At 34.4% G+C, this 24760-nt stretch overlaps 1 pseudogene; it reads right to left on the minus strand.

The window, feature by feature from the left end:
• Nucleotides 1-10836: 10836 nt before the first annotated feature.
• Nucleotides 10837-11591, minus strand: LOC118660223 (annotated as a pseudogene).
• Nucleotides 11592-24760: the final 13169 nt, after the last annotated feature.

Below are 24760 nucleotides of genomic sequence, written 5' to 3' on the forward strand. Positions count from 1 at the left end.
TGTACAAATGTATATTTGCACGTGCATAGTTTCAAGATAAATTATAATAATGAATTGTTACACCAAAGCTTGACTGTTATAGATATACTTACCGGAGGCTTTAGATTCCTTTTTTATTACCACCTAGGGCATACACATATTATTAATAGTTAAAAGGTATTATAATCTTTGTCAAATGGACAAATAAAATTTACTGGTCTTGTGACTTTAAGTTGCATTTTAAACTTATGACTAAATTAGGTTTATTTTTGTATGTTTATAAGCCATTCCTATTTTCTTACTCATGAACTGCTTGCTCATATTATTTTCTCATTATTTAATTTGTATGTTGATTTTCTTACTACTTAAAAGACCTTATATGATACATTTATGTATTACATTAATATCTCCTAGTTTGCCATTTGTGTTTGTTTTTATCTCAACTTTATTGATTTTTTTAGAGAGAGAGTGAGGGAAACATCAATGTGAGAAACTTACTGGTTGCCTCCTGATGGGGATTAAACCCACAACCTAAGTATGTACCCTGATGAGGAATCAAATTTGAAATTGTTTGGTGTACCAGACGATGTCGCAATCAACTGACCAATTTGGCCAGGATGTCATTTATGTTTTGACTTTATGTATGTATGTATTTAAATATTTAATTTAAAAACTTTTGGTTTCCATGTAGCTAAAATTCTTTTTAACCTAAATTTTCTGAATTTTGGTTTTTACTTGGAAAAGGTTTTCTAAAACAACAACGGCAAAAAGAACCTTTTGAATTATAATGTGTTTAATATAAATTTTATACACATCAAAAGTTAGGTTTTGATAGTCTTCTTAATCCAAACATAGCTTAAATGATAGAGATTACGTTCATCCTAAACTATGTGTTTTATTTGTTTGTTTATTTTTGTACTAGGGGCCCAGTGCACAAATTTGTGCACCTTAAAGGAACTGTGGGCCAGCTGCGGTGGGCACAAAGGTGGGTCTCGGCCCATCCTCCATGTCCCTGCCCAGCCCCTCCTGCCGTGGCTCCCGGTCCCCTGTCTGCTGGAAGCCCTGCTTCCACTGCCACTGCTCCCACATGCTGACAGCACCGGCCCCACTTGCACCTTCTGACAGTGCAGAGCAATTGGGGCTGGTGCCAACAATGGGTGCAAGCAGCAGCTGCCGGCCCCAGTGGCCCCTCAGGAGCAGAGGGAGGTGAAGATGCCCTTGGGGGAAAGGGGCTGGCAGCCGCTCCCACCCACTGATGGCAGCAATAGGGACCAGCAGCAGGTGTGAGCGGCGGCAGTTCAGGCACCGGCACCAGCTGCAGGTGCAAGTGGGGCCGGCACTGGCAGTGGCTGCAAGTGGTAGCTCTGGTGCCAGCAGCAGGTGCAAGTGCCCAGCGGGACCACAGCATGTGGAAGCAAAGAGTTTTCAGTAACCTCCAGAGGCTAGCCCTGATGACAGCAACTGGTGCCCTGCCTTGGTCTGGCACCCCGGCTCACCTGTTCCACCATCCCACCGCGGCTGATGCCCGCCATGTTCCACAATCTGACACCGGCTGCCCACACCTGCCATGTTCCACACGTGCCCCTGGTGGTCAGTGCACGTCATAGCGACCGGTTGTTTGGTTGTTCTGTTGTTCAGTCTATTTGCATATTAGGGATATATATATATATATATATATATATATATATATATATATATATAATTGATTTTGTTTCATTGAATTTTATCAGAAAACATGTGTCTCTTTGTTGGACTTTGACTTGGTAGTTTTCCTGTGGCCTACTATATGGTAACATTACAATATTCCAAAGCCATTTGAAAAGAAGGGTTCTTATTTGATTTTAAGATAAGAAATATATCACCAGTAAGAATGTTTACTAATATGGAGAGTTTGTCTACTTTTCCTTCAATTTGATCAAGTTGTATAAATTATTAACTTTGAATTCAAATTACTTGTTTTCTAAATTTCTGTCTTTTGCTTTGTGCATGAACAGATATCTGGGTGCTCACACTCAAGCTCTGTAGATCATGGCTGTGTGTTAGTTCATGTATGTACATATGTGTGGGTATGTGTGTCGGTGTTGATTTAGCATTCACTTTTCTTTAGCCTACTGCAAACATGAGGACCATCAACTATTTCTCCATTCCTTTTTCACTATTCAAAGGACATGGGAGAATCAAACATATAAAACCCCTGATCTTGTAGAATTTTTATTCAAGGGAATATCACTAAATAGAAAATTTTCATAATAGCACATTTGAATTATAAAGTCATATTCTTTTTAAAAATCTTTTGACAGGTATCATTAATACATAGAAAAGAAAATCTATTGTAAGCTGATGTAGTGATGCCATGCGACTCCTTTCTTAGTTGTAAAGGACTTTTGAAAGACTAATCAAACTGTTGTGCACCTCTGCTTCTCATAATGCTCCATGTGTGAGAGATTGCTTTATTTATTCCTTTGTTTTCTTATAAATCTCCATGTCTCCAGAAAACCAAATGGGGGAAAAAGAGTAAAAAGAAGCAGCTGACAATTAAATGCTAGAATAGATGAAAATAAGTGTTTAATGGTGTGACTAAGTGTAAGGGCATGGGCTTATTAGAAAAATGTGGATTTGAGAGTTTTTCAGGGGGTATTTTAAGCTTCTCTGTTCTTTTTGTTCATGCCAAGCAACCTCAGGCAATTGAGACTCAAGAGGTTTCATGGTATGAACTGTTAGGCCATAACTTAGTGAACTAAAACACGGCATATGGCAATTAGTGGCGTGTGGTTTCCTTTAAGCTATTCATTTGCCCAGTGTAACAGGAGCACCTAAATTCTTTCAACTTATCATAATTTGGCACAATAGAGGGGATCCAAGGGAAAGAAGGGCATTGCAGGAGAGAAGTATGCCAAAATGCACTGGTACTCAGATAATGAAGGATGAGGAGCAAAAACTAGGTGCACAGAACACAATGCAAATTAGACACAGAAAAGCAAGAACCAGAACAATATATGATTCACAGAAATAAAAGTCCTCAGGCATCAGAAACTCTTCAAAAGTTCTTTTGACCCATTACCCTTCGCCATTTCACATTTTCTCTTTATGAAGTATAAAAGGTGTTACAGTTGAATAACTATGAATTGTTCTCCTATATTTAAATTCTAGAGAATTCTCTTATTTTATAATTGAATCATATAAAAAATACTATACATTAGAAACTAAAACAAAATCCTGAAGGTACTGGGACAGACTCCCCAGGAGAATAATTACCTAAGAGAGATATTATCCTGTGATCTTTAGTTGACAAAGTTATATCCTTTTCATAAAATCTATCATAGTATCACAATTTCCTCTAATATTTATGCAGATTTAAGACTTATGTACCCCTTGTTCAGTTATCAATTTTATCCTGATGATTAGGTTTCTACTTCAATATTACAGATTAATCATAATAAAACACAAATCTACAGCAAATCACATTTGTATTCTGTAACATTGATTCTATAACCAAAACTCTAGTAGTTACAAAAAAAAAAAAAAATGGAAGACTTGAACTCCAAATGAATTTTTTCTTTTTCTTATTATTAATTCATAAAAATTATAATAATGTTATTTGTTGAACTAATAAGTGCTAAATACTGTGCTAAGTGATTTAGAATCTTACTTCTTTTTCCACAGTGACCTTGCTAGGTAGGTAATATTACATTCACTTTACAAGAAAAGACTCTCTTCCATCATCTAAAGCTGAGAACTCAGATGATGGACTGTGTGCTCAACATTTGCAGATCTAATTATTCAAACATTCTGTTTTAAAGTGTTTTCATGTAGCTCATTTTTAAAAATCATGCATACTGTAGGAAATGGACCTCTGTGATCTATAGCCAGCGTGGACACTTTTGATGGAATTTGCTGAATTTCCCCCAGGGCAAACAGAATGTAGAGAGGAGGGAAGAGGAACAAAGAACTGTGCACTGTGTGCCAGCATCATGGTGGAAACCTCTGAGGTGTCTGCCTCAGCTAGACAGGGGAGGTGAAAGCCTCAGCCCAATTTTTTAAATGGCCCAATTGGAGACAGCAAGACCTAGGCAACATATGAGGAAACAGGTGACCCCATAATACTCAGCCAATGAGGAACCGGAGGAGGGACTAAATAAATAGGCTATGTTCCCTGCCCCAGGTGTGCCTGTACAGTGGGACAGACACCCGCTCTCAAGAGTGTATTAAATGTCTCATTTTCGCCATACTTCTGTCTCTGAATCCATCATTTGAATTTGGACAGGTGAGCATTTTCTCACATACCATAAATAAATAAATAAATAAATAAATAAATAAATAAATAAATAAATAAATAAGCTCTCTAAGTCTGCCTTAAGCTCTCAACATTTTAAAATTCATAATCATCCTTTATGAAGAACCTTCTATAACTCAAAACTTCTATCCTACACTGTCTACTTCAGAATAAGGCATTCTGTATAGAATTGAATCCTAAGATCATCCATTCTAATGGATTCATCTTGTGGATGAAGAAAATGAGTCCCAAAAAAGGAAAATTACTATCCCAAGGTCACATAGTAAAGAAGAAAGATTAAATTATGATATAATTCTCCTGTGGATCCACTTGCATTTTTCTTACACTCTACTAGACTGCCTTAAAATCAAACTAGGTATGTAAGATGCAACATGTCACTAACAACACATTTGTTTTCCATTTTCCTAAGTTATAGCTAACCATCATTGCATAAAATCATTTTTAAAAACTATACAAATTCATAAACTTATAAAACTTGTTCATTGTACTCTTTAATTTAGTAATTCACAATATGATACCAACACAATGCATAAAATGTGATGGAAAATATAACTTGATATGTTACTGCTTATAACTTGCTGATGGTTTTATTTTATAACTGTAGTCAGAGAAATGAAATTACTTAACATACCTCAAATAAAATAAATAGAAAATTTTATTTATATTTTGTAGCATTCACAAAGATTTTGCCTATGGTTCTTATTTTATTACATTTCTTAGTTTCAGAAGCTGACTTGCATACTAATGATATTGTGAATGCTGTCCTCCAGTGCCTTTTGGTTCTCATTAATCACTGTTGATGCAATATTTTTGCTGTTTTTCTTTTATTCTCAATGTTTATGATGCACTTTAAAGGCCCATCAATGTAATTGTATGATTATATCTATCTACTCTGAAGTGCCTTGTATAGTCATTAGACTTTTAAGGGTTTAGAGTTTTATGATATCTGTTTAGACTCTTCCTCATTACTTAATGTATGTTTATGATCTATTTTTTTGAATTCAGTTATAAATCAAAATATTCTAGTGTGGACATGAATTTAGTTTATAATCTCTAAGAAAGATTAATCCCATTTTTACTTTATTTGTTTGAAAACATGTATTGAAAGGACTTTTAGAGACAATATAGGCAGGTTTAGGGAATAAAGAGGGTCCATGAGAGAGGAATTGATAGATGGGGGCTTGGAGATGCCAAAATGCTTATCTTACTTGTACAAAAGGATAAAGGCCACAGGATAAGGGGGAGGAAGACATACATTCACAGAGGATAAGGAAAAGTCACAGGATATCAGTGAGAGGGAAACATATTTTCACAGAGGATAGAGGAATATTGCAAGATAAGGAGAGAGAAAGAGGGAACCACCACATGGGCTTTGGACTTTAAAACTGATACTGTGTAGCAGAGTGACCAATGAGGGAAACACAGGGGTCCTAAATTAAGGAAGGGACCAATTAGAAAGGGTCAGGCTCAAACAAAGAACTACAGTGTATATAAACTGGAGACAAAGGGGGACAAGAGAGATTACAGATATTTTGGATTTAGATTTTTTCCCATTAGAGAGAGAGAGAAAGAGCAGGTTTTTCCCATTTGGGGACCTCCACTGCCCAAATGGAGTTTGTATATGCTTCCAATAAGCTGCCAAATTGTTATTAAAGAAGCCTTTAATCTGTGAGTTTATTCTTCAAACTTTGTAGGGCAAGAACCCACTAGAAGAAGTCTGCACCCCAAAACCCACATTTCAGTATTTTGGGGTGAGATATATTTATTTTTTAAGTGAAAATAGTAATAAAAAGTGATTGAAAGGGAAAAATCTTAAATGGGAATGTATAATTAAATATTGACATATATGATATATATTCTATAATGTATATACATGTATATACTATATATATAATATGCATGTGTTTTATATATGTATATTTTTATAACAAATACTTAATTTTATTTGGGAAATTAAAAGTCACCTCCGTTAGGTCTTTAAATTTTATATGCTAGAGGATCGAAAAATTAATCACATTTAAATTCATCTAATTAGATCCTTTTATAACAATAAGAAATTGAAAACAAATAAACTTCTATTATGTGCTCAGTAAGAAACCATAGTGGTAAAATATAAGACATGACCTCAGGCAACAAATCAGTGGAGGAAACAAGCCTACAACAATCAAAGTCCTTTTAGCACTACTCTGAGGAAAAATAAAAGCTAGCCTTAATTAAAGGCTTTCTATGTGACAAGCTCATTGCTAAGCAGGCTGCTTCTTTGTCCCGTAGAAGTCTCATAAAGTCAGAATGTCACAAGAACTTAAGGGACAAAGAGGAGACTTCTTTCTAAGGAGTACTGAGATGGGGCCGACTGGGAAGGAAAATGGGGCCCGCGGGTGAAGGCCTGGTGGGGATGTGGTCCGGATGCATGGGATAGACTCTGTTCGTTTTCTGTTCAGGAAAATACACAGTGGATTAGAGGGCTACTCTGTCCTTTTGAGATCCATTGGAACGCCTAGAGACTAAAAGCCATAAAGTTGTTTTTCTAACCAAAGGGATCTCATGGTAGGTTAATGCAAAATAGTGATGATGGGAAGAAACACACACACATACATACACACACACAAAAAAAAAAATCCAGTTAAATCATTGCTTTACTTGGTTGCTTTTAGGAAAGAAGGACAAGAAAATGTTGCAGATTTTTTTCTTAAATGTATAATAATTTTAAAAACATTGAAACAGGAATGTTTCTAATGGCATATGTGTGGTAGATAGTTGATGATGGACAGGGTGGGGGATAAGGAAAGCAAAAAAGTGAAGTTGTGGAAATGTACAAATTATTTTAATAGTAAAATACTCAAATGGAAATCTCCAATGGTTATTTAGATCAGAAGGAGCACATACTCATCTGTGTGTGTGTGTGTGTGTGTGTGTGTGTGTGTGTCTATAATTGTAATGGTGGAAGCTGTAAAAATATGTACCAAAGATAATATATAAAGAGTAGAGGAAGAATAACCATAGAAACTTAAAGAATGCTCACGTGAGTTTGGGATGGAAAAAAAATCAGGAAAGTCAACAATGGAATCAAATTCACAGCCCAAGATGATGGAGCAGAAAATAAATTCCTTTCATTGGTGCCTTTTCCTATTTTCTTCATAGATCTAAGCACACGTTGATTCACTTAACATTTGCTTAAAGTATTTTCTTTGAGTCAGTCCTTGTGTAGTAAGCATTTGTAAACATTTTATAAAGTAAGCAATTTTATTAGGTGCTACTGATTTTAATAGAATGGAAATAGGCAACTCCATGTTTTGTGAGTACACTTCTTTACTTTCTTTCTTGTATGTCCTGTTGACAAACTTATTACACAAAGCAGTTCTGCCACACTCTGCTCTAGTTACAATAGAAAGCACCTTCTTATCTCCCTTGGGAACCTCCTGTAAATATTGAATGTTAGAATTTGGCCTGAATAGCATGTCCCATAAATAAGAAGATAATCTAACTAGAATGTTGGCTCAAAAAATCTTTTGCAATAGACTTGAAGAATTCTTCTTCCCTGATTTATGAGATGTCACACACTGTCCTTCCCAAAATTCTTTGGATTTCTCTGAAGAGATATCCCTTGGATAAAGGCTCAATCATTCTGGTGTCTAAGATAGTTCTTTAAAGAGTGGCTCTGCAGAACTTGAATATGTACACTTATTTTTACAATTTTATTTTTCTTCCTAGTTAAGTAATCTGTTCCTTATCTTCCTCCCAGAGTACTTATAAGATATTTTATTTCCTGAAATTTTAAAACTGTCAACATATGTGTATATATTTTATATAACATAGGTAAACTTAATAAAGACAGATCTTTATTAATATTGTTTACCTCATGTATGATAAGTCCTTAAGATCTACATATTTAGATATTTCTTCAGTTCAGCGAACCCTCTTTCTGTTGTATCTCGGAATATTGTTTCTATGGCATATCATCTGTTCTGTTACCTCACTAAAATAAGAATTATTAGAATATCAAACCTCAATTTGATCCTTCTAAAGCTCTCATCTTTTCACTATATTCTGCAAGAGCCTTTCACAAACCTCTTCAGCACTGATTTGATAAGTATGGCTTTTAATATTTTAAACTTTGTGTTCAAACCTGTTAATTATCTCTGTCAGCTTAAATTTTGGCTCTCAATAAAATCTTTGTGTTTTTATCTTTGAATTGGTTCTGTGATAGTTAATTTTATACATCAACTTGATTGGGCAAATGGATACCCAGATAGCTGGTAAAACATTATTTCTGTTTTAAAGTAGGCTGAGTAAAGAGATCTGTCCTTACCAATGTGGTGGGCACATCTAATCTGTTGCACGCCTGAATAGAACAAAAAGGCTGGGGAAGGGCAAACATTCTCTCTCTCTCTCTCTCTCTCTCTCTCTCTCTCTCTCTCTCTCACTCTCTCTCAACCAGGATGTCACCTTCTGCCCTTTTTCAAACTTCAGAACATCAGGATTAGTGGGTCTCAGGCTTTCAGAGATTTATATCAGCCAACCCATGGTTCTCAGGCCTTTAGCCTTGGATCAAATTATACCACAAGCTTCCCTGGTTATCTTGCTTGCAGAAGACAAATTGTAGGAATTTGCCTCCATAATCATGTAAGTCAGTTCCTATAATTAATTTCCTGGTTCTGTTTGTCTGGAGAACCCTAACCAATAAGAGATTTTTCTTTCATTGAGTTCATGTTTTCATTGATTCCTCTCCCACTCCACTACCGAAAACTGTTTGAAATCTACTTCAGTCTATCCTGCACTCTTCCCCTCCTCCGCGCCACATGCACATTTTGTTTTGTTACTTTTGCTGGGATGCCCTTTGAACCTTCCCCAATAAGACATTTTCTGATATTGGTGGAGAGTATGGGCTCAGGCCAGACCACTGGATTCAGTGTCTTACTCCACCATTAGCTATCGATGTGGCTATATATGTTTACTTAATTGTTCTCTGCCTCAGTTTTCACTTCTATCAAATAAGAATCATAATACTGATTTCCTCATAGCACTTTCATGAGGAGCAAAACAGATAAGATACTTCAAACACGGCCAAGTAAATCTGAATTATTATTTCAGTTATTAATCTGAAAGTTTGGTTGATATAGATTTGCATATATCAGCTCTGTGATCTATTAGTCTGAAAGACAATCTCAAGAAGAAAATTCATTTCTACAGAGCTCTTCCCTGTGTTTAAGTTGTCATGCAAAAAGCCTTCTTTACTGGGCACCATCTCTGTTCAATCTTACCACAGCTCTATTCACATGATGAGCTGTAGCTGGTCGCTTATGTGTAACGCCTATATGTAGAGTCCTGATGCACTGAGCCAGGGAAAAGAGGTGAGAAGAAAGGTTCTCCCTACTTTGGAGACAGTCCTCATGTTTAGGAAAGATGCCTGGCAACTTGTAGACAGAGAACCCGCTGTCCTTGAAAGAAGCAACACAAAGTTCTTGTAACTTTAGACTTTCTGCTTTGGATGAAATGACAAATCTTGGTGACTAATATTATTTTTTTTTCAAAGGAGCTCTAATGCATTTGTAAATGTATTGGCTCTGTTAACGTAAGAAAATATTCAAACCTGTACAGAATTTTTGTGAGTTTATTTGAGCCAAACTGTCGATAATTGCCAGTAAGCAGAATCGCAACAAATTGGGATAATGCTCCAAAGAATTTATTTTTATAAATTACCATCAAAGGAGGAGAGGTAAGTGGGTTACATGAAATCCATTGGTGATACATTAGGGAGTGGGAGAAAGCAAAGCAGGAAAACCTCTGGGATTGGATAAAAAGTAAAATGCTTCTTTTACACAAGTGGGCGTAAGATAGTTAACCGTCAACAATTAACAAATAGCAATAACAATGAGGGATTTTGTGGTCTGCACACTGGCACCATTCGTTGTGCCCCACAGGTCAGGGAAAAGGGAAGTTATCTTAGATGCAAAAAGACAATAGGCTTAGTAAATATGGAAGTTGATCTCTGTCAGGGAAGATACTGGCCTAGGACATGACTACCCACTATAAACAGCTCTTTAATTAAAAGGTTTTAATTTCACACTATCCTTTGTGGTTACTTAAGGTCTGTGTGTTTGCAAGGCCGCCATGCAGGCCTACCCTGATTAGTCAGGTTAGCAGGTGGCCCCTTTTCATCCACAGTTCTAACATCAGTTTTTGCCTCCATCCCACATAAAAACTGGTAGAAAAAAGAACATAGAAGTGAAAAGTTGCTTATAAATGAAAATTTGGAGTAAGCCACCCATGATTTTAAAAATATATCATTCCATATTCATAATATCTTAAGGAAGTACTTCAAAATTTATAGTAAGTATATGTCACATTTTCCTAATTTTATAGAATTAAAATTTCTTTTTATTTTTAGGGATTTTTTTGTAAAGTTTTGTTTTTGTTTTTTTGTTTTGTTTTGTTTTTTGCATGTATTCCAGGAAGAAAATTTTTATTTTTTTATGAAGCCAGTTTTGTCAAAAAAAAGTACAATATAGATTAAAAATAAATTTCTTTCAATCCTTTTTTATGTTTGTTCTTATTTGTTATTGTTAGCAAATCTCATTTTTGACTGGACTCTGATTTGAAGCTCTCAGAGAGGACAGCCTACATCTCTTGGCAATCTGTTCCTGGTTTTTTCCTTTGCCCTCCATTTATTCTCTTAGCCAAAAGTTTAGCATATTCTGCGGCCTCTTCCTTATTTTTTGTAGTAAAGTTGTTTCTTCAGAGCAATAAGCCAACGTTTGTGTTGCAGGACACATGGAATGATAGGATGATGATCTCAGGTGCTTTGGCCCTAGATTTATGACCCTCTTTGTTGAGGGGCTTTCTCACAACATATTGACAGACAACATCTTCTCTACAGAGATGGAAAAGTTTGCAGATCCTGCTAGATCTTTTGGGCTTCATGCCACAAGGCACAGTAATATCAGTGAGGCCAGGAATATATTTTCCTCCTAATTGTACAATGACCAACTCGAGAACACTTAAATTGGCATCCACAATGCAACCCTGAAGAGTTTTGTACTTTTTCTCTCTCCAGTGCTTCTTGGTCTATAACAGGAGTGCCCCTTACTCAGCAGCGAGTGACATGGCCATAGGTCAAGACATTGGGATTTGTGGGGAACCCCTGTTTGTCGTTCCCACTACTGATCGGAAACACACAACCCTTCCAATCTTCACCCAGAGCGTCAGCAGCAACTTCTGTGGCCATACGCGTCTCATAAAAGGTATGAAGTTTGTGTTCATCATTTACTTCAATGAGTTTCTGGCAGCCAGTGAATGGGAAAGAGATCTTCAGCTTCATCCTGAAGCAGGCAAACACCTCCGAAATGCCACAAAAAAAGAATTATTTCAATCCTTCTGGATTAACCCCCTCTCCTAGTTTAAAATAGCATCCTCTCTCATGTATACTATTACCGGAGGCACCTAGCTAGTCTCCTCACTTATACTTGTGCCCTCATTGAAAACAGAGTGACTTTTAAACATGAAATCTGACTCTCCCACTCAACCTGCTTATAACTCTTTCCAAACTCATCTCTTATGATTCTTCAGATGATTCAAACACAGATCCCTTATAAATATAGGCCCTGTATATATGCTTTCCCTTTACTGCAAAGTTTTCTTGATCACTCTGCCTTTCCTCATCCCTCTCTCCTCTTTGCCTCTAAAATTACTGTTTCCTCAGCCAAGATTAGTTTATATGTCCTATGTTTTTCTAGCACTTGAAGTTTTTCTCTATAGCCTAATCACAATTTTTAATATTTAATTATCTACATGATTATTTTTTTTATTCTGTCAATCCAAAAAGACTTCAAGCTCCATATCTAACTAGATATTAACATCTAATGGTTAATGACACCAAAATATTTAAATGAACAAATTTAAATCTTCTAGGATTCTTATTTAACTTAGTGGTATTATTAAACTCTAGAGTGTTCAGCAGTTAGTGATAGCTTTGATGAGTTTCAAGATTTTCCTCCCACCTAAACCTTTTTGAATTTTGTTACATATAAAGTTCCCATAGGGCTTTGAAAGGTAGCAAGAGGAACAAGAAGTATTTTGACATTCTAAAAATAATGATGAGCTTTATCCTATGTTTATCACATACTGTATTTCCTTTACTTTTCCAAATTTGATTCATGTTTCATGCTTACTCAAGGTAAACAAGAATTCTAAAACATTTCAGTTAAAACTATTATGTAACTACTGATTCTTTTTCTCATCTTTATTGAACCTTTACTTAGGCCACTTCATTCTGTGAAACCAGCCCTGGGGAAGTCATCTCCTTGTAAACTCCACCCAGCTCTGGACCTATTTCTTACCAGAATCTTGATACACACAAAAAGTTGACATCTAATCTCTCAGCTGCAATAAAATTGTTATGATTTGTTTTTGAAATAAAGCATGCAGGTAATATGCTGTATAAAAAGAGAGATGGGTGCTATTTTATTTTCTGACTTTAGAGTGAAATACAGATGAAATAGTAAAGGGTTATTAGCATTCTATCTAAATTAACATAAATGATTTATTATTAGTTGAAAACAAACTCAGTTTTGTTAAAATTAAATACTAAAAAAGCATCACATAACTTTAATGATATACTAGTATATGCAGAGTACAATTAAGCAGTTTTATGTGACCAAGATGTTCAAATACCATTTTGCGTTGTTAGTCATCTTTTGTGCTGTTTCAGTATCTGCTATAACCACAGATTGTTGTTGTTTCCCCTTAAATCATTTGTTTATAAGTGAGAGACAATGCTTAGAAAGGCACTTCTCTAGTCATTTTTATTAAATTATGAACTTACAAGGTTAATTTTCTATAAAATATTTAGTTTTAGCTTTTTTTTAGTTTTCCATCAGTCTCAACTGCTGGGGGATTAGATTAAGCATTGTCTGAACTGGTGCCTGGTTCTTCCAAAGTCATTCTTGTACAGAATTACAGCAAAGATGTACATGGCCTTGGGCAAGTCATTTAGCTTCTCTATACTCTTTTTCTTGTTTCAGTTATAAAATGGGGATTAAATGACCTTTCTATACCTACCTATCCGAAGTGCTTTACATAAAATTGCATAATAGACTTGAAAGTACATGGGAAGTAAAAGTGTTATAATAAAGCATGATAATCTATTATGAGGAACTCAAGTAGAAAAATGAGTATATAAAAGCAGATTTAAAAGCAGATTTTTTGTGTGTGACTAATTGCATTTAAGGATCAATTTGCTATAGAATGGTTAAAAATATCAATTTGAGAGTATAAGGAAAAACCATTTTCTATTTCTATTGTAAAAATGTTTAATACCTAGTTGATATGGATTTTTAAAAGTTATAGTTTAAAGTGAGATTTCTATAACTTTATATTTATATATTAGAAAAGAATCTTACTGATAGGCCAGACTAGAAATTTATGTGACTTACTAGTACAGACGGACAGACTTTAGGTAGAGAAAACCATTAAGTTGCCATCCTATATAATAAAAGGCTAATATGCAAATCAACCGAATGGAGGAATGACCAGTTGCTATGACCACACACCAACCACCAGGGGGCAGATGCTCAATGCAGGAGCTACCCCCTAGTGGTCAGTGTGTTCCCACAGGGGGAGCACTGCTCAGCCAAAAGCTGGGCTCACAGCTGGCGAGCACAGTGGCGGTGGCGGGAGCCTCTCCCGCCTCTGTGGCAGCACTAAGGATGTCTGACTTATGGCTTAGGCCCAGGGGGAGCAGGCCTAAGCCGTCAATCTGACATCCCCTGAGGGCTCCCAGACTGCGAGGAGGTTCAGGCCAGGCTGAGGGAAACCCCCCCCCCACCACCAGGTTTACGAATTTCATGTACTGGGCCTCTAGTTCTCTATAATAGAGAAAGAAAAAAAAGAAAGAAATCTGACAAAATGCTCCTAATACAGAAAACTCAACTCCCAAGATCAATTCGCAGGAAATGTTCATTGGTAGGAGGGAAGCATCGGATTTTTTAACAACAATGCTGCCACACTACCATATGGCTTTTGTTTCTTTTTTCTTTTGTAACGTACTGGAAAAGGAGAAGGTAGAAAAAAGCAGAGTAATTCCAAGGACAAATGTGATCTTCACCAAAGAGACTGTAAACATTTAATGGTCTTCTTTTTCAGATCAAGATCAAAGGTTGAATTGAAGCCTATAGCAAGGACTTTTAAGACCAAGTTCACTGGTTACATTGAAGCATACTGGATTCATTATAGAGGCTCACTTAATGAAAATTAGGGTGAGTTAAATCCACTGTAGCCTGGGAGAAAATCAAGGTTAAGTTAAGCAATAAATGATAGTAATTAAAGATAATGAAATGGAAACACAATTATATATAGGTATGTATACACAGTGTAAAGCCAAATTCTGTAGAATTTTAAGTATGAAGTTCTTTATTATTAATTTTCAGTTGTTAAGGAGTTCAACTTTTTTTTAAAAAAAATTTATTGATTGATTTCAGAGAAGAAGGGAGAGGGAGAGAGAGAGAGAAATCGCAATGATGAGAGAGAACCATTGATTGGCTGCTTCCTGCACACCCCTTACTGGGGATCGAGCTAGCGACCTGAGCATGTGCCCTGACGGGGAACCTACTTGTGACCTTCTGGTTCATAGGTTTACACTCAACCCATGAGCTACACTGGCCAGGCAAGGAGTTCAACTTATATTAAATAGGCATGGAGATATGACAATGATGCTTTGCTATTTGATTAACCATACTTAGAGGAATTAGTTCAGTTTTTACTCTAAGGCAGCATTCGTTGAATCAAGCCTGTGGTTGGCTGCCTGCCTGGAATGCTTTAGTCTTTCTTATCATGTAAAGGGAAGCCCCAGAAGGTGGATGCAGTGGACAACTTTACCAAGACAGGAGTAATCACATGGAGATTTAAAAAGAGTGGACATATACTATTTTATAATTCTAATAATAGAATTTTGAATTCTTCTTTAGACATTTACTTTTGGTATATTTATTTTTTATCTATCTTTTCTTTTTTAATGTCATTTCCCATTTCATTAGACCAACTAACACTACTGAATTTGATTTAAAATAGTTTCTTAGAACCTGTTTCATTTTTCTGTAAAATGTCTCCAATTGTGTTTTAATGCCTTATTTGAAGTTCTTGTTCACTATAAGTACCAACAAACAAAAAATAAAAATAACCATAACATAAAATCGAGAATCTTGTATGATTAATATGTGTGTGCTTATTTCCTGCAACTTTGAAAGTTAATTTCTAGAGAGCAGAGGTTATAATTTACATATTTCTTTTATTAAAATAAACAATGAGCACTGAAGACTCTATTTGCAAAGCAAATGAAACAAATATTAAAAAGCCTTCAGATATTATGTATTGAATAAAATATGCTATAGAGGCAAAATAAAAGGGATTTCTGACTTTGTTTTTAATCACTTAACATAGGAATGGAGCATCTTTTGTATATGCCAATTATTGTTGGATTTCTAAAAGAGCTGACATTTTAAAATTTGATACATATAGATCTATACAATGAATTACTACACAGTTTATAAGTGATGCAAAATATATGGATGGACACTTTTAAAATATATTTAATATTCATTTAAAATATTTAGTTGTGATTACACTTATTAATTTTTATTGAGATGTTTTATATCAGAGAGACAGGTTATGATTATGAATCATTATGATTTGGGAAAATTTTCAGGTTATGTTGCCATTCCATTTAGAAAATAGAAAGCAAAAGAAGGAACCATGTTGCATAGCAAAGACAGAACATTCTAAAATTTGAAAAAGTAAAGTGTTAGGATGAATACTTTTAACCACATATAACTGAAAATTTCTCATATGACAAGTTTGCAAAATTATTTCTGACACAATTTTTCTTTCTTTAACTTTACTGAATTTTTTACTCCTACTTTATTTCTTTTTGCTAAAACATATTTAATTTTCAATAAGAATTATGATACATTTTAAATCTTTTTTTGTTGTTTTTGCAGAAATTTTTCCTCCTTGAGTTTCCTACTGACAACATCATTGACAATCACTAAGGATAAAGTTTACAAATGTCAGTCTAACTTTTGAGTTCTTTATGAACATAGATTTGTAATTGAGCCAACTTATGACCAAAAAAAAAAAAAAATAGGTAGGAGTTTGTGAAGTAAATTAAGTGGGAGCCAAATTCAGCCTTCTAAACTCATTTCATTTGCACCTCAGTTTGGACTTAAGCCATTAGCACAGCAGGAAAAAGCAATGGTTATGCACCAGGCCACCAGCACTTCCCTGCATAAGATTTTGCAGAATGACAGAAATAATGAATGTAATTAAAACAGCATGTAGCCAAGAAAAAATAATTAGTATACAAGTCGGATGGCTCTGGGTGGCCCATGACATGACAAAATATTTGTAAGAATTTTAATAATATCCTAAACTACTTCAGTTTCTAAATAAGAGCTCATGTATTATATTTGATACTATAAATGAAAGTTTTTAATAATTATTTACAAGCTTTAGACTTAGGTGTTCCAATTTTAGTACTTCAGTTTTAGTACTTCAATTTTAGTAAGTTCAGATTTTTCTAACTTTTTAAATGACACCTAAAGTTACTTTATTATATTCAGGAGGAAAGAGTCATGTAAATGCCCTTTGGTCATAAAATTATCAAAGTTAGTTCAGACTTTGGGGCGTTGTTACTAAGAAATTTAAAAATTATTATTTTTTAAATAATTCCAAATTCTAAATTATTCACTTGTAATCATACAAACTATATATATATATATATATATATATATATATATATATTTAAAATTTATTTTTTATTTTTTTTAATAGATCTTGAGAAAGGGAGAAAGAAATAAAAATTTCCTCAAGAAAGATTGTTTGGGGTAATTTAAGTCAAGCACCACTAATAACAGTGCCAATTCTTTAAAATCGTATAAATGTAGTGAGATCATGAAACTGTAGCATATTCTGGGAAGCACAAGTCCTTAAAGATAGAAGAGATGCAAATGTTATTGAGACACTTCTTTCTACATCTTAAAATTTTTAAAAATACTAATGTTTAAAATTAATTTTAAAGATATATATTTACAATGTAGGATATCTTTTATTCTCTAACTTAAATATTAATACAAACTCCAAACAGTTTTTAATTATTTAATTCCCTGCCCCTTTATTATCTAATTTTTTTCATTTCTTTTTAGAGGAAAACCTAAAATGACTTTTAGCCATTTTTTTTGGCACAGTTTTTAGAATTCTCAAAAATTACAATTAGAAAATAAAGCCATCTTAATTGTGAGTATGAAAAAAGGTGACACCGTAGATAGCATTTGATCAGTTTTTAAGTAGGAGTAAATAGAGAAAATGCAAAGCATAGGAGAGTTTGTCAAGTGCCTGAATAAGGGATTAGAGAAGATAAAGGAAAGCTTAAGATTTAGACCTTGGATGTCTAAAAGAATAATAATGCTATTGATAGATGTATATATAATACATTTTATTTGTTGAGAAAATAATGAAATTAAGATGTTGAAGTTGAAGCAAACATGAGGCATTGAAGGTGAAATGTTAATGGATATTTGACCATAAGAGAAAGTACAAAGTGAAGCTCTCAGCAATGGCAGTTGATTGCTTAAAGATATTATTTAATGATTTGCTAATGTGGTTGAGTGTATATTTCAAATGATGAACACTGAATTTCTATTTATTTATTTATTTTAAATATTTTTTTATTGATTTCAGAGAGGAAGGGAGAGGGAGAGGGAGAGGGAGATAGGAACATCAATGATGAGAGAGAAGCATTGATTGGCTGCCTGCTGCATGCCCCCCACCAGGGATAGAAACCATAAGGCGGGCATGTGCCCTTGACTGGAATCGAACCTGGGACCTTTCAGTCCACAGGCCGATGCTCTATCCACTGAGCCAAACAAGCTAGGGCTGAATTTCTTTTTAAAAGAGAAAATTATGTACAAGGGAAGGTTTTAAAAGCATAACATATAAACATATATTGAGTTATTGTTATTATAACTATTACATTTTAAATACTTCTAAACAAAACAGCAGCATTGTTTCACTTGGGGAAAAAATGGCCAATTTAATATTTACAAATAAAATTTAAGATTCAATTCAGAATATTTATTTGTAATTATGTCAATTGTAATCGTTGAAATATCTTTAATCTTAAGGTAAGTAAAATCCAAATTTTCTCAAAAATGATTTTGGAAAACAAGTTAAAGATCACAGAAAATGAGCTCCAAGGAGCTCATCATGGACCTATTTCACTAGTTCTTCCCAAATTGTACATAGGATGTAGGAAACATGGTGGATTCTGCTCTCAGAATGTAGTTGCATATCATGCTACCTTTCAACAATGAATGCTGTAAAACCTATTGTGGAGTCCTTCCTGCCCTCTACACCTTCACAGTCTAATGAGAGAAATTGGCATGCTGCATTGCAGTAACATTGTTTTTTAACTAAAGATCTTGGTAGTCTCAGGTTCTATGTAACTCATGCGTGCATGGTTTTAACTCACAAAGTTCTGCCTTATATTTGGCAACATAATTTATTGCATTTTATTCTATGCTTGTATTTAGTTTATGTGAGAGAGGCTTTCTTCAGGCTGTATCTGACAGGAGACATTTTTTTTGTGTGATTGTATTCCTTTATAGTAAATGATAAAATGACTATTTGTGGCTTTTAGTATTTTCCCTTATGAATCATTCTCTTAATGTGTACTTACTACCAAGGATTTCCGACTTTGAGTAATGAGGTTATTGTTTATTACACGGTTTCTTGTTATTTAACCTTGAAATTTAGTCAATATCTGTAGGAACAGAAATAGGCGAAGTAGAAGAATTAGTCTGCATGAGCACAGGTACCAAAGCACCTAAATAACATGTTATTACTGTGTCTTGTTGGAACCAGTCATTTATTGTAAGTAGAGGTTTTAAATGAAACAAATTATCAGTGGCTAATAGTCTATTTGGCAAAGCTCATGGCCAGCATTATTTTGGCCGTTCCTGATTAGGATGTTGTCCATAAAAAGCCAAGGGACTCTTAATTGACTGTTACTGACAGTGTGAACTATATGCAATAATGAATAAAACTGGTCCAGGAAGATGTTTTGAAAAAAAAAAAAATGAGCTAAAGAGAATTAGGGTTGTCAACTCTTCAACTATGTATTGGATAAATGTGATCTAAACAGCACTTGAGGCTCTATATTCTTTATTTCAACTCTATTTCTCTAATGTCTTGGGAAGAAGGAAACTGACTTTTAAAACTAGAGCTCTAAGGACTTATTTAGGATATTAGTAGCTACATTGCAAATATGAAGGCTAGAACACACTGGAGTTCATCAATTGATCAATAATATACTTGATACAACCTTGAATGTGCTTTTTTAGAATCTATGGCCTTAGTGAACTAACTACATATTACAATAGCTTAACAAATAAGAAGAAACTTTTAGACATATGGACAGTACAATTACAAGTACTTCTGAATATAGATATGGACATGGCATTAAGATTAATATTTGGCTCTAAAATTAGTCTCCTTAACTCTGACAGAAGTGCTCATTCACTAAATGCTAATATGCCCTAAATTTTTGAGAAAAGAAAAGGAGAGGAAAGAAAATGACAGGGCAGGACAGGAAAGGGAAAGGAGAGAAAGGTGAAACAAGACTAGAGCCATCTTTTAAAAAATAGTTCAGTAGCTTGGTATGAAATAGATAGTGGAAATCATGAATACTTAAACATGTTGTTTATCTTATTAGCAGAATTTTCCTGTTATACATAACATCTAAAACAACAGGGAATAAGACATTAGAAATAATTTTCTCAGTTTGGCTAACCACTGGTAAAAATGTATTAAATAATTTCTCATCAGTCTGTGAATAAGAATGGATGGCTATTTATGTTACTCCAACAGGTAAAAAACTTTGCCTCAGAAATAAAATACCATTAATCATTGGTGAAAACCCAACAAAATCCTTCACATGAAAATAAACAACTAACTTTGTTTCTAGGTAGCAAATGTCAAAAGTGCAGGTTGGTATATACCATGTTGCTATACCTGCTTCTAATTAAAGGTGCAGATGATTTAGTAAGCCAAATGATAAGCTTAAACTCAAAGATTATAACAAATGCACTCATACTTATCTAATTGACTTCATTTATAAGGAAAATGGTAGAAAAATATAAGGACACTAAGTAAGCAAATAGACCTTTCCAAAAGTAAAGAGAAACCCAATTGATGAACATGTTGACCTCTTTTCTTTGTAAATTCAATTGCTACTTTTAAAATGCTATTTTCATTAGTTCTTAAATAATTTCCTTGACTTAGATAAAGTTTAAATATTGATATTAACATTTTAATATTCTTATTTTATTTCCCATTTTAATTTCAGTGAATATAATCATTTTTATTTATTGAATTTTACCCTACATATGGATAAAATATAACCCTAGGAATCTAATTTATTTGTAAAATTACAATAATGTAAAAGTAGCACAATTTTATTTTTAAAACTCTCAGATCAAAACCAACCCAAATAACCTCAACATAATAAAAGCCCTATATGACATACCTACAGCCAACATCATACTCAATGGGAAAAAACTAAAATCATTTCACCTAAGAACAGGAATGAGACAGGGATGCTCCCTTTCACCACTCCTGTTTGACATAGTACTGGAAGTGCTAGCCATAGCAATTAGACAAGAAGAAGAAATAAAAGGTATCAAAATTGGAAAAGAAGATATAAAACTGTCATTATTCACAGATGACATGATACTGTACATAGAAAACCGTAAAGACTCCATAAAAAAAATTATTAGACTTGATAAATGAATTCGGCAATGTAGCAGGATACAAAATTAATGCCAAGTAATCTATGGCATTTTTATACACCAATAGTGAACTTACAGAAAGATATATTAAAAAAAAATCCCATTTACCATCACACCAAAAAAAACTAAGATACCTAGGAATAAACTTAACTAAGGAGGTAAAAGACCTGTACTCAAAAAACTACAGGACACTGAAAAAAGATATAGAGGAAGACATAAACAGATGGAAGAACATACCATGTTCATGGATTGGTAGACTCAACATCATTAAAATGTCCATACTACCCAAAGCAATCTATAGATTCAATGCACTCCCCATTAAATTATCAATGGCATATTTCACAGGCCTAGAATGAACTCTCCAAAAATTCATCTGAAATAAAAATACTCCTCCAAATAGCTGCAGCAATCCTGAGAAAGAAGAACAAAGTAGGAGGGATCTCAATACCAGATATCAAGCTGTATTACAAAGTTACTATTCTCAAAAATGCCTGGTACTGGCACGAGAACAGACATATAGACCAATGGAATATAATAGAGAACCCAGAAATCAACCCAAACCACTATGTTCAATTAATATTTGACAAAGGAGGCAAGAACATACAATGGAGTCAAGACAGTCTCTTCAATAAATGGTGCTGGGAAAATTGGACAGATATATGCAAGAAAATGAAACTAGACCACCAGCTTACACCATACAAAAATAAATTCAAAATGGATAAAGGACTTTAACATAAGATGGGAAACCATAAAAATATTAGAGGAATCCACAGACAGCAAAATCTTAAACATATGCCAAAGCAATATCTTCACTGATACAGCTCCTAGGACAATAGAAACTAAAGGGAAAATAAATAAATGGGACTACATCAAAATAAAAAGCTTCTGCACAGCAAAAGAAACCATCAACAAATAATAAGAAAGCCCACTGCATGGGAGAACATATTTGCCAATGTTATCACCGATAAGGGTTTAATCTCCAACATTTACAGGGAACTCATACAACTTAACAAAAGAAAGATTAAACAATCCAATCAAAAAGTGGGCAGCGGTCCTAAATAGATACTTTTAGAAAGAGGACATACATAAGGCTGAGAGACTATGAAAACATGCTCAAAGTCACTAATCATCTGAGAGATGCAAATCAAAACAACAATGAGGTACCACCTTACACCTGTCAGAATGGCTATCATCAACAAATCAACAAATGACAAATGCTGGCGAGTATGCAGAAAAAAAGGAACCCTCGTGCACTGCTGGTGGGAATGCAGACTGGTACAGCCACTGTGGAGAACGGTATGGAGTTTCCTCAAAAGACTAAAACTGGAACACCCATTTGACCTAGTGATCCCACTTCTAGGAATATATCCCAAGAAACAAGAAACACCAATCAGAAAGGATATATGCACCTCTATGTTCATAGCAGCACAATTTAACATAGCTAAGATTTAGAAACAGCCTAAGTGCCCATCAGCAGATGAGTGGATTAAAAAACTGTGGTACATCTACACAATGGAATACTATGCTGTGGTTAAAAAAGAAAGAATTCTTACCATATGCAACAGCATGGATAGAATTGGAGAGCATTATGCTAAGCGAAATAAGCCAGTCAGAGAAAGATAAATTTCACATGATCTCACTCATTTGTGGAATATAATGAACAACATAAGCTGATGAACAAAAACAGATCCAGAGACAGAGAAGCGTTGATCAGAACATCAAACCTCAGAGGGAAGGTAGGGGAGGGCGATGGTAATGGGGAGAGATCAACCAAAGGATTTGTATGCATGCACATAAACCTAACCAATGGACACAGACACCAGGAGGGTGAGGGCATGAGTTGGAGGGGTGTGGGGACATTGGGGTATAAGGACCCATATGTATTACCTTAATCAATAAAGAAAAAACAAAAAAAACAAAAAACCCACTCAAATGAAAGATGTCATGAAATATCTTGGATTTGTATACCAAATTTTGTAATAAAAAATATAATAGCTTGGCATTTAGATGAGAATGTTTGATGAAGAGTGTTGGTTGCATCATATGATATTTTATTGACAAATTCTTATTAGTATTGGAAAGTTTATTTGGAATAATTTACTAGTATGTTAAAATTTTATCATACTCTTGCTTTATATTGTTAACATAAAAGCATTTCATTCTGTAAAGAATGTTTGTGAGTTTATTTGTGCCAAACTGCCCACAATTGCCAGGAAGCAGAATCTCAATGGATAGGGATAGTACTTTAGAGAATGGCGGTTTTTCATCTATTTTTCTACATTGCAATCAAAATAGGAGACGTAGGTGAGTTACATGAAATCCAGTGGTGACAGATAAGAAAGGCAGGAAAAAGCAAAGTGGGGAAACCTCTGGGATTGGATAAAGAGTAAAATGATAGACACATACTTCTTTTACTTAGGTGGGTACAGCATAAATAGTCAGTAATTAACATGAGAACGATAACAATGAAGGAATTTATGGACTCCTGTCCTAGCGTCCATGGCATTTGATTGTGGCCTGAGGAGTCTGGAAAAAGGGAAGTTACAAGTTACCCTGACATTTCAAGGATATGTTATTGTAGATGCAAAAAAAACCCAGATAGACTCAGTTAAGGTAAAGCTTGACCTTGCCAGGGAAGATACCAGCCTAGTGACTACCCATCATAACTGCTCTAGTTAAAGTTTAATTTCAGACCATCCTTTGTGGTAACTTTAGATCTTAGAGTTTGCAAGATTGCCATACAGGCCTTCCCTGAGCTTATCAGGTTAGCATCCACAATATGTAAAATGTTGTATCCCTATTGAACTATATAATTGTGACTTTCACATATCCATTGTCTTCCATTTTCAAAGTTGATTTTTTTTCTGTTCCCACAACCATTGCTGAAAATTACATTTTCCAAGCCCCTCTTCTCTGAAATCATTGTTTCCTTTGAGTAAGCCAACTCTGTTCTTCATGAAAACATCTCACATCCCGACCTGGCATTTAAAATTATGGTGGCCTGACCTCACACTATCTTTCCAACTGAAATCCTTAATTCTCATATGAACAGAATCTTTTTGTACAAACTAAAATTAGATTATACTTCTTTTTTTTTATATTATCAATGTCCTTGTACAAAGAATGTACTAATCACCTATTAATTTATTGACTTTATCCAGATTTCAGAATAACATAAGTTGGGGTGCAAAAATTATTTTTAATGTCTCTTTAAAAATTTACAAGCATCAGGTATTACATTTAGAAGAAACTTGAATTATTTAACTTAAAGTTACTAAACTATGAAATGCTCTGCAGAAAAGCCAAAGGTGTAAGTGCAGCCATGTATAATGTCACTGTAGGTTAACGATGAAATAGATCTTTCCCACATTTTCAGTGAAAGCATTTGTGAAAAGATCTATTGCTTCAAGTTGGAAATCTATATTCTGTGACAGCTGCTGACTAGTAATGAGATCTAATGAGCTGTCTCTTTATCAGAAAAAATAACATTTGCAATAACAGTCCCTTTGCAAATTGTAAAAGAGTATGGGAGTGCAGATATACCCCAAGTTGATAAGGGTATATTCATGTCAATGTCATTTCAATTCAAATCTAAGTTTCTGTTCTCATTTAGAATAAGATACTGTACACTCAAATGTGAAAATCATCTCTT

The sequence above is a fragment of the Myotis myotis genome, unplaced genomic scaffold (genome assembly GCF_014108235.1).
Source record: "Myotis myotis isolate mMyoMyo1 unplaced genomic scaffold, mMyoMyo1.p scaffold_m19_p_7, whole genome shotgun sequence".
Taxonomy (NCBI): domain Eukaryota; kingdom Metazoa; phylum Chordata; class Mammalia; order Chiroptera; family Vespertilionidae; genus Myotis; species Myotis myotis.